At 44.6% G+C, this 15,326-nt stretch overlaps 1 protein-coding gene across 1 annotated transcript in view; it reads left to right on the forward strand.

Annotated features, from left to right (window-relative positions):
- PURG (purine rich element binding protein G) overlaps positions 1-15,326 on the forward strand; it is a 56,985-nt gene that overhangs the window by 21,850 nt on the left and 19,809 nt on the right. The window contains exon 2 of the mRNA XM_073598480.1: positions 6,365-6,428. The gene's annotated coding sequence lies outside the window, so the exon portion shown is untranslated. The remainder of the gene's footprint in view (positions 1-6,364; positions 6,429-15,326) is intronic.

Below are 15,326 nucleotides of genomic sequence, written 5' to 3' on the forward strand. Positions count from 1 at the left end.
CTCCGCGTCGTCCTCCTTGCAGACTGCACTAGGTCAGATCAACCGATTTGGCGGGTATTCGGGGATCCGTGTCAACTGGGATAAATCGATATTGTTCCTGCTCCATCCGTCGACCCCTAGGGTCCCACACGCGCAGATTAAATGGGTAGAGGACTTCAAGTACCTAGGAATTAAAATTAGTGGTAAAGTCCAGGATTATATGGACAACAATCTGCGACCACTTATGACACAGCTAACGGCCAAGTGTGCTTCTTGGCGTACCCTCCCACTGACCCCAGTTGGCAGAGTAAATCTGCTATTTATATTTTTTCCGCAACACACCCATACATATTCCTAGGGCCTTTTTCCGAAGGTTGGAGAGTCTGCTGATACACTTTGTGTGGGCTGGGAGGCCACCCAGGGTGGCCAAGCAGATCCTATATCTCCCACTATCGGGGGAGGGGACTGGCACTACCAAACTTCCAAATTTATTTCTGGGCAGCTGTTCTTGTTACGATTCGGTGGTGGTTCTCCCAGCCCGCACAGAATCCTGCTGTCACTCCCGAAGCAGCCATTTTGGGTTCTTTTGCAGTCCTGAGCAACCTTCCGTTCCGTGGACTTCGGGCTAGTCCGTCCATGACAACTCCGATGCGAACCACCGTAAGGGTCTGGCAGGAGGCTAGGAGGATATATGGGAAACCTAATCATATCTCACCTCATATGCCCCTATGGGGAAACCCCATGCTCCCTCACCTTCACAGTATACCAGACCCCTCTATCTGGGCAAAAAAGGGTATTCGCACACTAAAACATATAGTTCAGGACGGTAGGCTTAAGACTTTCCAGGTCCTGAGGCAATCATTTGCTATCCCATCCTCCTTCCAATTTAGATACTGGCAGCTAAAGCACGCTTTTGAAGCTTAGTTCCCTGCCCCCCTTATTTTGGAACCAGATTCCATTGAACGACTCTTGATTTCTAGTGTGATGGGGAAGCCACTTTCAACATTATATCTATACCTCACAGTAGAGTATAACACCAAACTAACTAAGACATGGGAAAAATGGAGGGTTGATATTCCTTCCCTAGATGAAGAGGAATGGAAGCAGTGCTTACTCTCCTACATTCCTTCCATGATCGCGGCGAAAGATAGGTTCTTACAATTTAAGTTCCTACACAGAGCGTACTTCACCCCACAGAGACTGGCGCGCATTTACGATCAAAGAGACCCCAATTGTCAGAGATGCAGGCAGGAGGTGGGCACCTTTTGGCACATGGTCTGGTCCTGTCCCAAACTTAAACCCTTTTGGTCAGCAGTAGCCTCCACACTGAGCAATGTCACAAGTTTAAATGTACCGGTCGATCCTCAGATACTATTGCTTAGCCATTTGGAGGATCTTGAGGGAGACAGATATAGTAAACTGTGTCTTACCTTCGCATTATATTATGCTAGGCGTGAAATCTTAATGGTATGGAAAAAGGCAGAGCCTCCTACTTTGGTGTCATGGAAAAGGTCAGTGAACATGGTACTTCCCCTGTATAGATTGACATATGACAGTAGGCAATGTCCAGGTAAATTCGATAAGATCTGGTCCTCTTGGGTAGACGCCTCTGGGGTCCCGGAACCCCCTACTCCATAATTATTATGTTATGAAACTCATTGGAGGTTCTTCTATGTCTCTTTGACTATTCTCCCTGGGCCCGTTCCCTCTTGCCCCCCCCTTACCTTTCCTTCGCTTCCCTTCCCCCCCTCCCTCCTCTCCCCCCCCCCCCTCCCCCTTCACCCCCCTTCCCCCTCCTTATCAGGCTGGATTGAAAATGGTTGCTTTTGTAAATTTATCTACGATGATACGACACTATAATGCAATAAGGTGTACTGTTAAGTGATATTTCTGATATCTGCACAACTGGAATATCTGATAAACAAAGACTACAGGTTGAAGGTTGATTTTACTGTCATTCTCCTCTATACTTTGAATGTTCTAAATCATTCTGTAATGTAATGCTGATTTGTTTAATAAAATTTTCTGTTAAAAAAAAAAAAAAAAAAAACACAGCTGGACTCAAATGAAGGTGTAGAACCATCTCAAGGATGATCAGAAGAAATGGACAGCACCTGAGTTAAACATATGCGTGTCACAGCAAAGGGTCTGAATACTTAGGACCATGTGATATTTCAGTTTTTCTTTTTTAACCGCTTCAGCCCCGGAAGAATTTACCCCGTTCCTGACCAGAGCACTTTTTGCGATTCGGCACTGCGTCGTTAACTGACAATTGCGCAGTCGTGCGACTTGGCTCCCAAACAAAATTGACGTCCTTTTTTTCCCACAAATAGAGCTTTCTTTTGGTGGTATTTGATCACCTCTGCGGTTTTTATTTTTTGCGCTATAAATAAAAAAATAGCGACAATTTTGAAAAAAACACATTATTTTTTACTTTTTGCTATAATAAATATCCCCAAAAAATAATTAAAAAAGCATTTTTTTCCCTCAGTTTAGGCCGATACGTATTCTTCTACATATTTTTGGTAAAAAAAAATCGCAATAAGCGATCATTTATTGGTTTGCGCAAAAGTTATAGCATTTACAAAATAGGGGATAGTTTTATGGCATTTTTATTAATATTTTTTTTTTACTAGTAATGGCGGCGATCATCGATTTTTATTGTGACTGCGACATTATGGCGGACACATCGGACATTTTTTACACATTTTTGGGACCATTGTCATTTATACAGCAATCAGTGCTATAAAAATGCACTGATTCCTGTGTAAATGACACTGGCAGTGAAGGGGTTAAGCACTAGGGGGCAGAGAGGGGTTAAAGCGGAGTTCCACACAAAAATGGAACTTCCGCTTTTCGGAACCCTCCCCCCCCTCCGCTGTCACATTTGGCACCTTTCAGGGGGGAGGGGGGTGCAGATACCTGTCTAAAACAGGTATTTGCACCCACTTCCGGCATAGACTCCCATGGGAGTCTACGCCTCTTCCCGTCCCCACCGCGCTGTCTCCTGGGAAACACACAGCTCCCAGGAGAGAGCGGGGACCACTTGGGACGCGCAGCGTGACTCGCGCATGCGCAGTAGGGAACCGGGAAGTGAAGCCGCAACGCTTCACTTCCTGATTCCCTCACCTAGGATGGCGGCGGCAGCTGGCGAGAACCGGGCGGGTTCTCGGCGTCGCCTGCCGACATCGCTGGACCCTGGGACAGGTAAGTGGCCATGTATTAAAAGTCAGCAGCTGCAGTATTTGTAGCTGCTGACTTTTAATATTTTTTTTTTTTGGCAGTGTGGGTGGACCCCCACTTTAAGTCAGTACTAGGGATGTGTTTTCTAACTGTAGGGGGGATGGGCTAGCTGTGGCACGTCACTGATCTCTGCTCCCGATGACAGGGAGCAGAGATCAGTGAGCCTGTCACTAGGCAGAACGGGGAGATGCTTGTTTACATCAGCATCTCCCCGTTCATCCTCTCCGTGAGGCGATCGCGGGCATCCCCGCGGCGATCGAGTCCGTGGGACCCGCGACCCGACTCACGTAGCTGCCGGCGGCGCGCACGCAATTGCACGGCGGGGAATTCAAATGGGACTTACAGGTACGCCCATTTGCCCAGCCGTGCCATTCTGCCGACGTACATCGGCGTGCGCCGGTCGGGAAGTGGTTAATAAATCTGCAAAAATGTCAACAATTCTGTGTTTTTCTGTCAATATGGGGTGCTGTGTGTACATTAATGAGGAAAAAAAATAAACTTAAATGATTTTAGCAAATTGCTGCAATATAACAAAGAGTGAAAAATTTAAGGGGGTCTGAATACTTTCCGTCCCCACTGTATATAATGCAGTCATCTTAAGACTAGGTTCTGGCCGTGGGGCGCATATCTGACCCTACCTCTGATATTCAACGTGTCCAGGAGGTAGGCAATGCCATACCTGATTACTGTTTAGCTGTCGGGTTGTTACCCATGGTCTCGCGATACTTGCGGGACCTCCGGCGAGAGACAGATCGGCGTCTGGAGGGTTGTCTAAAGGTTGGCTAGACTGTTTCCACACATCACAGAACGTGATGGCGTCATGCTGCCGCATTTCACTCGTCACATTAGTTTCATCAGAGCATGCGCATCTTTAAGTATCGTAATGCGCGCATCTTTAAGTATCGTCAGTGAGATCCAGCAATTGGAGTCACCGGTGGTTTGTGCAGGCGTCCGCTTCTAGATTAATTAGCCATTCACATAGAAGGACAACAATATAAAGGGAGTGCAGCCCCAGAGTGCAAGCATACCACAAATAAATAAGAAAAAAGACCACTAAATAAAAAAGGAGCAAATTAACAAAAATACAAAAAATAATGAAACAAAGCACATTTATAAAAAATAATAATAAAGAGCAGAAATATGAAAATGCCTTTGGCAAAATCGGAAGCAAAAAATAATTAGAAAGAAGCAAGCAGTAGAAACACCATCTCTCCACTAGGGGATAAAGCAGAACCGGTAGAGTGCTTTGATGTCTTTAATTTTACATTTTACTAAATATCAACATTTTGTAAATTTCTCAATGATAGAGGGGGTTTCAAAAACCTTGACATGGTGACATGAAATTTTAGCCATATTCTCAACTGCAAACTCGTCATTATGGCCATTACACACGCCACCATAGCAGTGTGACCACTGTCTTGGGGTTATTCTAAACAAGGCAAGTCATTCCAACATAGACTATACATTACTCGGAATAATATACACATTGCTCACTTAGGTCCTGTTTCAACCGATATAGATCAGTTGCACTCTTACTTAGCTTACTTAGCTTGGTATATAGAGTATCCCATTGGATGCTTTTAAAAGCAAAAGATTTTTTTTTTTTTAAATAAATAATTTTTGGATCTTTTACTTAAACAAAATTTTACTTCCACCCTGGACCGGAAAGGATATCATGACGTCTCTCCGGTACTCCAAGGCCACGGAGGTGATCAAAGACAATCTAGTCTTTAATCGCCCTTGTGACCAGCTGGCCAAACCGTCGGATCGTTTCTCAGGTGCGCCAGTAAAAACGGTAACCCCTAGATACAGCGGGGGAGGGGAGGTGTCCCCTCACGCCGTTTCTGAAAGTGTTCCAGCGGCTCATGAGCCTCTCTCAATGCTTTCAAGAGAGAGCCTGCTGGAAAAAAAAAAGATACTGAGGTTATGGCTAACAGCTTCAGCCATAATCGCGGTAAACCTCTTGCCAAACCTCAACATATTGTGGTCGGCAAGTGGTTAAGGAATGCTGGCTGTTTGTTTAATTTGGGTTTTTACTGCTATATGGGAATTTATTAGAGATTTCCCTTCACTTCCAGTCTCTCGGACAGTGGTTTTACCAAACAGAAAAGGAAAGCTGGAGATAGGCATTAACAGCGGTTCTGGCCTTCCTCCCAATCTACAAAAATAAATAAATCATTTCTGTATTTGTTATTGTGGAGAGTTCCTCTCACTTTCTGTTTGGTAAAGCCTTGTTAGGACAGGAATGGAGGGTAACTCTCTCTAATTGATTACAAATATCCATTGGTGATATAGTGCATCTGGAAAGTATTCACGGCCCTTCACTTTTTTCACATTTTGTTGTTGCAGCCTTATTCCAAAATGGATTACCGCTAAATTCATTATTTTCCTCAAAATTCTACAAACAATACCCCATAATGACAACGTAACAAACTTCTTTCACATTGTCATTATAGGGTATTGTTTGTAGAAGTTTGAGGAAAATAATGAATTGAATACATTTTGGAAAAAGGCTGTAACAACAAAATGTGTAAAAATGGAAGTGATGTGAATACTTTCCCGATGCACTGTATGTTCCACTCAATGTGACCCTCTGCTGTGTCCATGCAGGGCTAAGTAGCAAGTTCACTTACCTGCTGCCTTCTGTAAGCACCTATTGGCAACTGGGAGTTTTAACTGGGAAACCAGTGTCAAGGGAGCAAAAGAAAGGGGAGTAGGGCCAGAATTGAAGGACTTTGGCCAGCAAAGTGTTTTTCATATCACTGTGAGACCCTTCTAAGATCATTGCAGATGCATTTTACCTGCAATTCACCTCCTTATGACCTGAATTTCACCTACTAATTTAACCTACTTTAAGCAGATTTTGCATTCCTATAGACTTGTATGGAGAGAGAAGCAATTCTGGCAAAAACAAGAGCCTGTTGACACTTGTCCTAGGTGCAGCTGTGGAGGGTGGCAGTTAAAGTAACCTAAACTCAGCATAATGTCATTTCATTGGTATGACAGACAGTAAATTAGCATTTCCAGAAGGTGAATTAAGCAATAGCAACCTACATTTGTTTGATAGGTTTCTTTTTAGTTTTGTTGTGTTTCCAATAGCATATTTTAATTGTGCGTTTTATTATTTAATCTTCTTTAATAGGAGCTGTAACTCTGGTGTTGAAGAGGTAGTGAAAGACCTTGATGATATCTTTGCTTTGGCACAGGTGAGTCTTTGTGTGTATTCAACTTTGCTTGTAGGTGAAATATATAAAGGCATATGGTTCCTCTTTGTGCTATATTTTAAAGCGGTTGTATACCCGCTGGTTTTTTTTTTCTACACCTGCAAGGGAAAAGGCATAATGAGCTAGTATGCACCGCATACTAGCTCATTATGAGATACTTACCTTAGAACGAGGCGCCGGCATCTCACACGGTCCACGCTGAGGGAGCTGACATTTCCCCTCTGCGTGTCTTCCGCTGTGAGTGGCCGGAGCAGCGATGTCGTCACTCCCGCGCATGCGCGCGGGAGACTTCTGTCCGGCAAGCTCCGGAGTTTGCCGGGCTGTCTGCCGAGAATCCCCTGTGCGCATGCGCCTCTGCAGTCAGCGGCTCATTGTGAGGGGAATATCTCCTAAACCGTACAGGTTAAGGAGAAATTTTTTTTACCTACAGGTAAGCCTTATTATAAGCTTACCTGTAGGTAAAAGTAAAAAAAAAAATGTATACAACCACTTTAAGTGTGTGAAGTTTTCAATTCATATGAAAATGAAGGATATGATATCAGACAAGATCCAGGAGGCAAAAACAATGCTGTTTGTTATTACAATCAATTATTTTGTATCCACTTTTTTAGTCCCAAAAAGTGTTGACAATTTTGAGATACTTGAAGGGGAAGGTGTTTTATTTGGAGACCATGGGGGAGATTTACTAAAACAGGAGCACAGAGAATCTGGTGCAGCTGTGCATAGTAACCACTCAGCTTCTAACTTCAGCTTGTTCAATTAAAGTGATTCTTCTCTTCTTTTTTTTTTTTTTTCTTTTTTTTTTTTTTTTAATAACATGTCATATTGCCTCCACTGTGCAATTCGTTTTGCACAGGGTGGCCCCCTCGACTTCTGGGGTCCCCCGGCGGCACTGGTAGCTCCTCCCCACATCATATAACCCCCTAGGAGAAGCGCTGTCCTGGGGGATTACCTTGCGGGCGCTCTCCCTAGTCCAGCATTTGTGTCCATAGACACAGAATACCGGACTCGGCCCCGGCGCCCGCGTCATTGTATTTGATTCACAGGAGCGGGAGCCAATGGTTGCGCTGCTATCAATCTATCCAGTCAAGAGCCGAGAAAACGGGCAGAGGGGAAGAGCGTGTCTCCGGAGTTGGAAACACGGGGCTCAGGTTAGTAAAACAGGGGGCTGAGGGGCCAGTCAGTGACAAAAGTTTTTTCACCTTAATGCATAGGATGCATTAAGGTGAAAAAACACAACCCCTTTTAAGCTTTGATAATGAGCCTAGGTTCACACTGACAGCGGGAATGAAATCGCACAAGTTCAGCTGAAGTCGCACGATTTTATTCCCGCTTGTCAGTCCCGACTTCCGGGCAGATTTCAGAGACATCTGTGCAGGTTTCTGCACTGTTGTCTATTGAAATTGCACCCTGATGTCGCCAAAAGTAGTAGAGAAACTACCTTTTGGAATCGGTGCAGCGCCGCTAAGTCATCGTTGCAGCGATTTGGGCAGTGCCATTGCAGGCAATAGCCGATGATTTGGCATGTGATTTGAAATGTTAAATCGCATGCCAAATCACTGCAATGTGAACCAGGGCTAAACCTTAGAAGCTGATTGAGTTACTATGCACAAATGCACTACATTCTTTGTGCACCAGTTTTAGTAAGGGCTCTTTCACATGGGGCGGATCAGTGATGATCCGCCCCGTGAACATCCGATTGCTCAGCGGGGATCGCTCCGCCGATCCCCGCTGAGCAGGAAAATGACAGGTCCGTTGCTGCACACTGTGCAGCGACGGACCTGTCAGAGCGCCGCTCTCCCCTATGGGGGATCGGGTGATGACGGACCGTAGAGTCCGTCGTCACCCGATCCGATCCGAAAACGGATGGAAAAGTAGGTTTTTCCTCCGTTACGCTTTTTCGGATCGTAGCGGGTCGGATGTCAGCGGACATGTCACCGCTGACATCCAACGCTCCATAGACCTCCATGGAGTGTCAGTTCAGGTCCGCCTAAAAAACTGACAGGGGGACCTGAACGGACAGTCCGTGTGAAAGAGGCCTAAATCTGTTTTCCACTTCCTTTTAATGTGAGGCCCTCCGTTAAGATACACACATATACTGATATCCTGAACCTCAAGTAAAATTAAGCTACCCTCACCCCGGATGAAATTTCATAGCATATACTTACCACTGCCCTTTTCAGTCCATGGGATATTGGAGTTTTGCAACAGATTGACTGCTGCAGGGGGCATTTACCCAATTACTGTGCACCAGGCTATCATATCACAATATTATTAAGGCCTGGTTCACACCTCTGAATTTTTAGTGCTTTTTGAATTTTGCAGATTGGCACTACAATCTATTCAACATGGTTTCCTATGGGGACACGTTCTGTGGTGCAAATCTGCAAAATGCAAAAGCACTAAAAATGGATAGGTGTGAATCAGGCCTTAAGTAAAATATACCTCTTTCTTTTAATAAATATACTGCTCCCAAACCAAATCATCTATTGAACAGGTATGGCTTACCTTATGTACATTGTTTTTCCAATTGTGTATGGAAACAAGTTTTTTTTGTTTTTCTTTTTTAACCACTTCAGCCCCGAGCCATTTGGCTGCCCAAAGACCAGAGCACTTTTTGCGATTCGGCACTGCGTCACTTTAACTGACAATTGCACGGTCGTGCAAAGGGGCTTGGATACTTTTGGCGCAATTTTGGGACCATTTACATTTATACAGCAATCAGGTCAATTAAAATGCATTGATTACTGTGTAAATGTGACTGTCAGTGAAGGGGTTAAGTGTGTCCTAGGGAGTGATTCTAACTGTGGGGGGGAGGGGCTATGTGTGACACGACACTGATCACTGCGCCTGATTACAGGGAGCTGTGATCAGTGTCCTGTCACTAGGCAGAATGGGGAAATACTTGTTTACATAAGCATTTCTCCGTTTTTCCTCTCCGTGAGACGATCGCGGGTATCCCCATGGACATCGGGTCCACGGGACCCGCGATCACGCTCATGGAGGTCGCGGCAGGCGCGGCCAAAAAACGCTTCTTAAAGGGCAACGTACAGGTACGTTAATCTGCCTGTACATGCCCTTCTGCCGATGTATATCGGCGTGAGCCGGGCGGCAATCGGTTAAAGTGGTTGTATAGTCTTTTTTTTAACTTTTACCTACAGGTAAGCCTATAATAACCTGTAGGTTAAAAAAAAATCTCCTAAATCTGTATGGTTTAGGAGATATTCCCCTTGCTATGAGCCGCTGACTGCAGCGGCGCATGCGCACAGGGGATTCTCGGCTGAAGGCCCGGCAACGGCCGGACCTTGCCGGGTAAGAAATCTCCCGCGCGCATGACATCGCGGCTCCAGCCACTCACAGCGCTGGAATCGCGATACCCGGAAGACACGCCGAGGCAACATGACAGCTCCCTCGGCGTGGACCAGGTAAGATACTGATGCCTCGTTCTAAGGTAAGTATTTCATAATAAGCTAGTATGCGGTGCATACTAGCTCATTATGCCTTTTGCTTTACAGGGGTAAAAAAAATTAAAAAATTTCGCTTTAAGTATATTATCCCACATTGATTAATCTACTTTAAAGTGATGCTAAACACACACTGTTTAATTTACATTGTCCCAGGGTGGATTTGATTTAAATCCAGTCAATTTAAATTACGATTTAAATCGCTAGTAAAAAGGCTTGATTTAAATCATAACTTTTAAAGAGCAACTGTCATTTCTGTCTCGCAGTGGCTCCTCCTCTAACCAGCTGTTGACTCACCGACAGTCCCATTAACTTTAATGGGACGGCTGGTGATGCGGCAGTGACACAACAAGGTGAGGGATGTGGCGGCGCGCAGGTGAGTGAATGCCCGCTAACGGGCGCTGCCATGATGGATCTGATATGACAGGTGCGCTTTAAATGTATGGACTTATTGTTGCTGGTAGTTAGAATCTTTAATATTTGTAAGCAAAATGAAGGTTTCCTATTTAGAATAATAAGCTGTCAGGTTACTAAAACAGCGATATCGGAAACAATTCAATCACACAGTTTGTAGTGAACATAGATTTGCAAAATGACTGGATAAAGGAATATTCCTGAACGTTATCTCATGGTTGCTGTGAAATTGTGTGACTGCATCAATGCAGTTCATGTTATCTCAACTTGCAGAGCTTGGATTCATTAAATGAGTTTACCAAAAATGTAACTATTGCAGAATATATAGCCTCATGCTACATAACTAAGCTCCACTTCATGCTGAATAAACTAAATTCTTAACCACTTGCCGACCGCCTAACGCAGATATACTGCGGCAGAATGGCACGGGCGGGCAAAATCACGTACCTGGTAGGTGATCTGCCTCCCGTGGGCTGGGGGCGCATCGCGCCCCCCCCCCCCCTCCCCCGGTGCCCGAGGTGGTCGGCTTCGTTAGGGGAGCGACACAGGCTGAGGGGGAGGCCACTCATTCGTGGCCACCCCCTCGCGATAGCTCCCCACGAATGAGATTCTTCCTCTGCTGCTGTATAGTAAACAGCGGCAGAGGAAGTGATGTCATTGCTCCTCGGCTCAGTATTTTCCGTTCCGGCGCCGAGGAGAGAAGACATCTGAGTGAGTTGCACAACACACACAGTAAAACACACCAGCCACGCATTACACCCCCCATCACTCCCCAATCACCATCCCCCCCCCCCCCCCCCCCCGTCACAGTGACACCAAGCAGGGTTTTTCGGATTACTGCATTGGTGTCAGTTTGTGACAGTTAGTGTGGTAGGGCACTTAGTGTTTGCCCCCTTTAGGTCTAGGGTACCCCCCCAACCCCCCTAATAAAGTTTTAACCCCTTGATCACCCCCCGTCACCAGTGTCACTAAGCGATCATTTTTCTGATCGCTGTGTTAGTGTCACTGGTGACGCTAGTTAGGGAGGTAAATATATAGGTTCGCCGTCAGCATTTTATAGCGTCAGGGACCCCCATATACTACCTAATAAAGGTGTTAACCCCTTGATTGCCCTCTAGTTAACCCTTTCACCAGTGATCACCGTATAAGTGTTACGGGTGACGCTGGTTAGTTCGTTTATTTTTTATAGTGTCAGGGCACCCGCCGTTTATTACCTAATAAAGGTTTAGCCTCCTGATCGCCCGGCGGTGATATAACTTATGTTTTAGGGTCAGATAGGGTCTGCGTCGCCCCAGGCAGCGTCAGGTTAGTGCCAGTACCGCTTATCCCACGCACGCAGCATACACCTCCCTTAGTGGTTTAGTATCTGAACGGATCAATATCTGATCTGATCTATACTAGCGTCCCCAGCAGTTTAGGGTTCCCAAAAACGCAGTGTTAGCGGGATCAGCCCAGATACCTGCTAGCACCTGCGTTTTGCCCCTCCGCCCGGGCCAGCCCACCCAAGTGCATTATCGATTGATCACTGTCACTTACAAAACACTAAACGCATAACTGCAGCATTCGCAGAGTCAGGCCTGATCCCTGCGATCGCTAACAGTTTTTTTGGTAGCATTTTGGTGAACTGGCAAGCACCAGTGGCCTAGTACACCCCGGTCGTAGTCAAACCAGCACTGCAGTAACACTTGGTGACGTGGCGAGTCCCATAAGTGCAGTTCAAGCTGGTGAGGTGGCAAGCACAAGTAGTGTCCTGCTGCCACCGAGAAGAAGACAAACACAGGCTCGTTGTTGCCCATAATGCCCTTCATGCTGCATTCGCCAATCCTAATTGGGAACCCACCACTTCTGCAGCGCCCGTACTTCCCCCATTCACATCCCCAACCAAATGCAGTCGGCTGCATGAGAGGCATTTTCTTTATGTCCTCCCGAGTACCCCTACACAACGAACCCCCCCAAAAAAGATGTGTCTGCAGCAAGCGCGGATATAGGCGTGACACCTGCTACTATTGTCCCTCCTGTCCTGACAATCCTGGTCTTTGCATTGGTGAATGTTTTGAACGCTACCATACACTAGTTGAGTATTAGCGTAGGGTACAGCATTGCACAGACAAGGCACACTTTCACAGGGTCTCCCAAGATGCCATCGCATTTTGAGAGACCCGAACCTGGAACCGGTTACAGTTATAAAAGTTACAGTTACAAAAAAAAAAGTGTAAAAAAAAAAAAAAACACAAAATATATATAAAATAAAAAAATAATAGTTGTCGTTTTATTGTTCTCTCTCTCTCTCTATTCTCTCTCTATTGTTCTGCTCTTTTTTACTGTATTCTATTCTGAAATGTTTTATTGTTATTATGTTTTATCATGTTTGCTTTTCAGGTATGCAATTTTTTATACTTTACTGTTTACTGTGTTTTTTTTGTTTTCAGGTACGCCATTCAGCTGCAGCGCGGATTTATTTATCTTAAAAGCAACAGCGTTTTCTCCCACGATATATAAAGCCGTGACTCCAGCGGAGGTGATATATGCCGAAGCATGGGGGCAGCAGGGGCGTAGGAGCGATTTGCTCCTAACTTTTGGGGCGGATGCCCCCATGCTTCGGCATATATAAATGGTGCATGTATGCCCATCATTAGAAGTGGGTGGATGAAGGGAGGTATTCTAATGGTGGGCATACCCACCAATCAATCTCTTTTTTTCGTTCAGCCCACAGGCTGCATGAAAAAAAAAGATTACAATATATGCCCAACAAGGACCAGCAACGTACTGGTATGTTGCTGGACTTTGAGTGGTTATACCAGAATGATGCCTGCAGGTTTGGGTATCATCTTGGTATCATTCTTTTCAGCCAGCGGTCGGCTTTCATGTAAAAGCAATCCTAGCGGCTAATTAGCCTCTTGACTGCTTTTACAATGCAGTGGGAGGGAATGTCCCCACCCTCCCACCGTCTTCCATGTTTTTCTCTAGCTCTCCTGTCCCAACAGGGAACCTGAGAATGCAGTCGGTGATTCCAGCTGACCACAGAGCTGATCAGAGACCAGAATGGCTCCAATCATCTCTATGGCCTAAGAAACCGTAAGCTACGAGCATTTCATGACTTAGATTTCGCCAAATGTAAACAGCGCCATTGGGAAATTGGGAAAGCATTTTATCACACCGATCTTGGTGTGGTCAGATGCTTTGAAGGCAGAGGAGAGATCTAGGGTCTAATAGACCCCATTTTTTTAAAAAAAGAGTACCTGTCACTACCTATTGCTATCATAGGGGATATGACATAACTATAAAAATGATTAAAAAAAAAAAAAAAAATGAAAGGAACAGTTTAAAAATAAGATAAAAAAAGCAATGCTTCGGCATATATAAATGGTGCATGTATGCCCATCATTAGAAGTGGGTGGATGAAGGGAGGTATTCTAATGGTGGGCATACCCACCAATCAATCTCTTTTTTTCGTTCAGCCCACAGGCTGCATGAAAAAAAAAAGATTACAATATATGCCCAACAAGGACCAGCAACGTACTGGTATGTTGCTGGACTTTGAGTGGTTATACCAGAATGATGCCTGCAGGTTTGGGTATCATCTTGGTATCATTCTTTTCAGCCAGCAGTCGGCTTTCATGTAAAAGCAATCCTAGCGGCAAATTAGCCTCTTGACTGCTTTTACAAGCAGTGGGAGGGAATGTCCCCCCCTCCCACCGTCTTCCATGTTTTTCTCTAGCTCTCCTGTCCCAACAGGGAACCTGAGAATGCAGCCGGTGATTCCAGCTGACCATAGAGCTGATCAGAGACCAGAATGGCTCCAATCATCTCTATGGCCTAAGAAACCGGAAGCTACGAGCATTTCATGACTTAGATTTCGCCAAATGTAAACAGCGGCATTGGGAAATTTGGAAAGCATTTTATCACACCGATCTTGGTGTGGTCAGATGCTTTGAAGGCAGAGGAGAGATCTAGGGTCTAATAGACCCCATTTTTTTCAAAAAAAGAGTACCTGTCACTACCTATTGCTATCATAGGGGATATGACATAACTATAAAAATGATTAAAAAAAAAAAAAAAATGAAAGGAACAGTTTAAAAATAAGATAAAAAAAGCAATGCTTCGGCATATATAAATGGTGCATGTATGCCCATCATTAGAAGTGGGTGGATGAAGGGAGGTATTCTAATGGTGGGCATACCCACCAATCAATCTCTTTTTTTCGTTCAGGCCACAGGCTGCATGAAAAAAAAAAGATTACAATATACAAAAATGAAAGGAACAGTTTAAAAATAAGATAAAAAAAGCAAAAAAAAATAATAATAAAAAAAAAGCACCCCTGTCCCCCCCTGCTCTCGCACAAAGGCGAACGCAAGCGTTGGTCTGGCGTCAAATGTAAACAGCAATTGCACCATGCATGTGAGGTATCACCGCGAAGGTCAGATCGAGGGCAGTAATTTTAGCAGTAGACCTCCTTTGTAAATCTAAAGTGGTAACCTGTAAAGGCTTTTAAAAATGTATGTAGTTTGTCGCCACTGCACGTTTGTGCACAATTTTAAAGTATGTCATGTTTGGTATCCATGTACTCGGCCTAAGATCATCTTTTTTATTTCATCAAACATTTGGGCAATATAATGTTTTAGTGCATTAAAATTTTAAAAAGTGTGTTTTTTCCCAAAAAAAGCGTTTGAAAAATCTCTGCGCAAATACTGTGTGAAAAAAAAATGATACACTCACCATTTTAATCTGTAGGGCCTTTGCTTTAAAAAAATATATAATGTTTGGGGGTTCAAAGTAATTTTCTTGCAAAAAAAAAAAATATTTTTTCATGTAAACAAATAGTGTCAGAAAGGGCTTTGTCTTCAAGTGGTTAGAAGAGTGGGTGATGTGTGACATAAGCTTCTAAATGTTCTGCATAAAATGCCAGGAGAGTTCAACCCCCCCCCCCAAATGACCCCATTTTGGAAAGTAGACACCCCAAGCTATTTGCTGAGAGGCACGTCGAGTCCATGGAATATTTTAT

Source organism: Aquarana catesbeiana, linkage group LG01 (assembly GCF_042186555.1).
Source record: "Aquarana catesbeiana isolate 2022-GZ linkage group LG01, ASM4218655v1, whole genome shotgun sequence".
Lineage (NCBI taxonomy): Eukaryota > Metazoa > Chordata > Amphibia > Anura > Ranidae > Aquarana > Aquarana catesbeiana.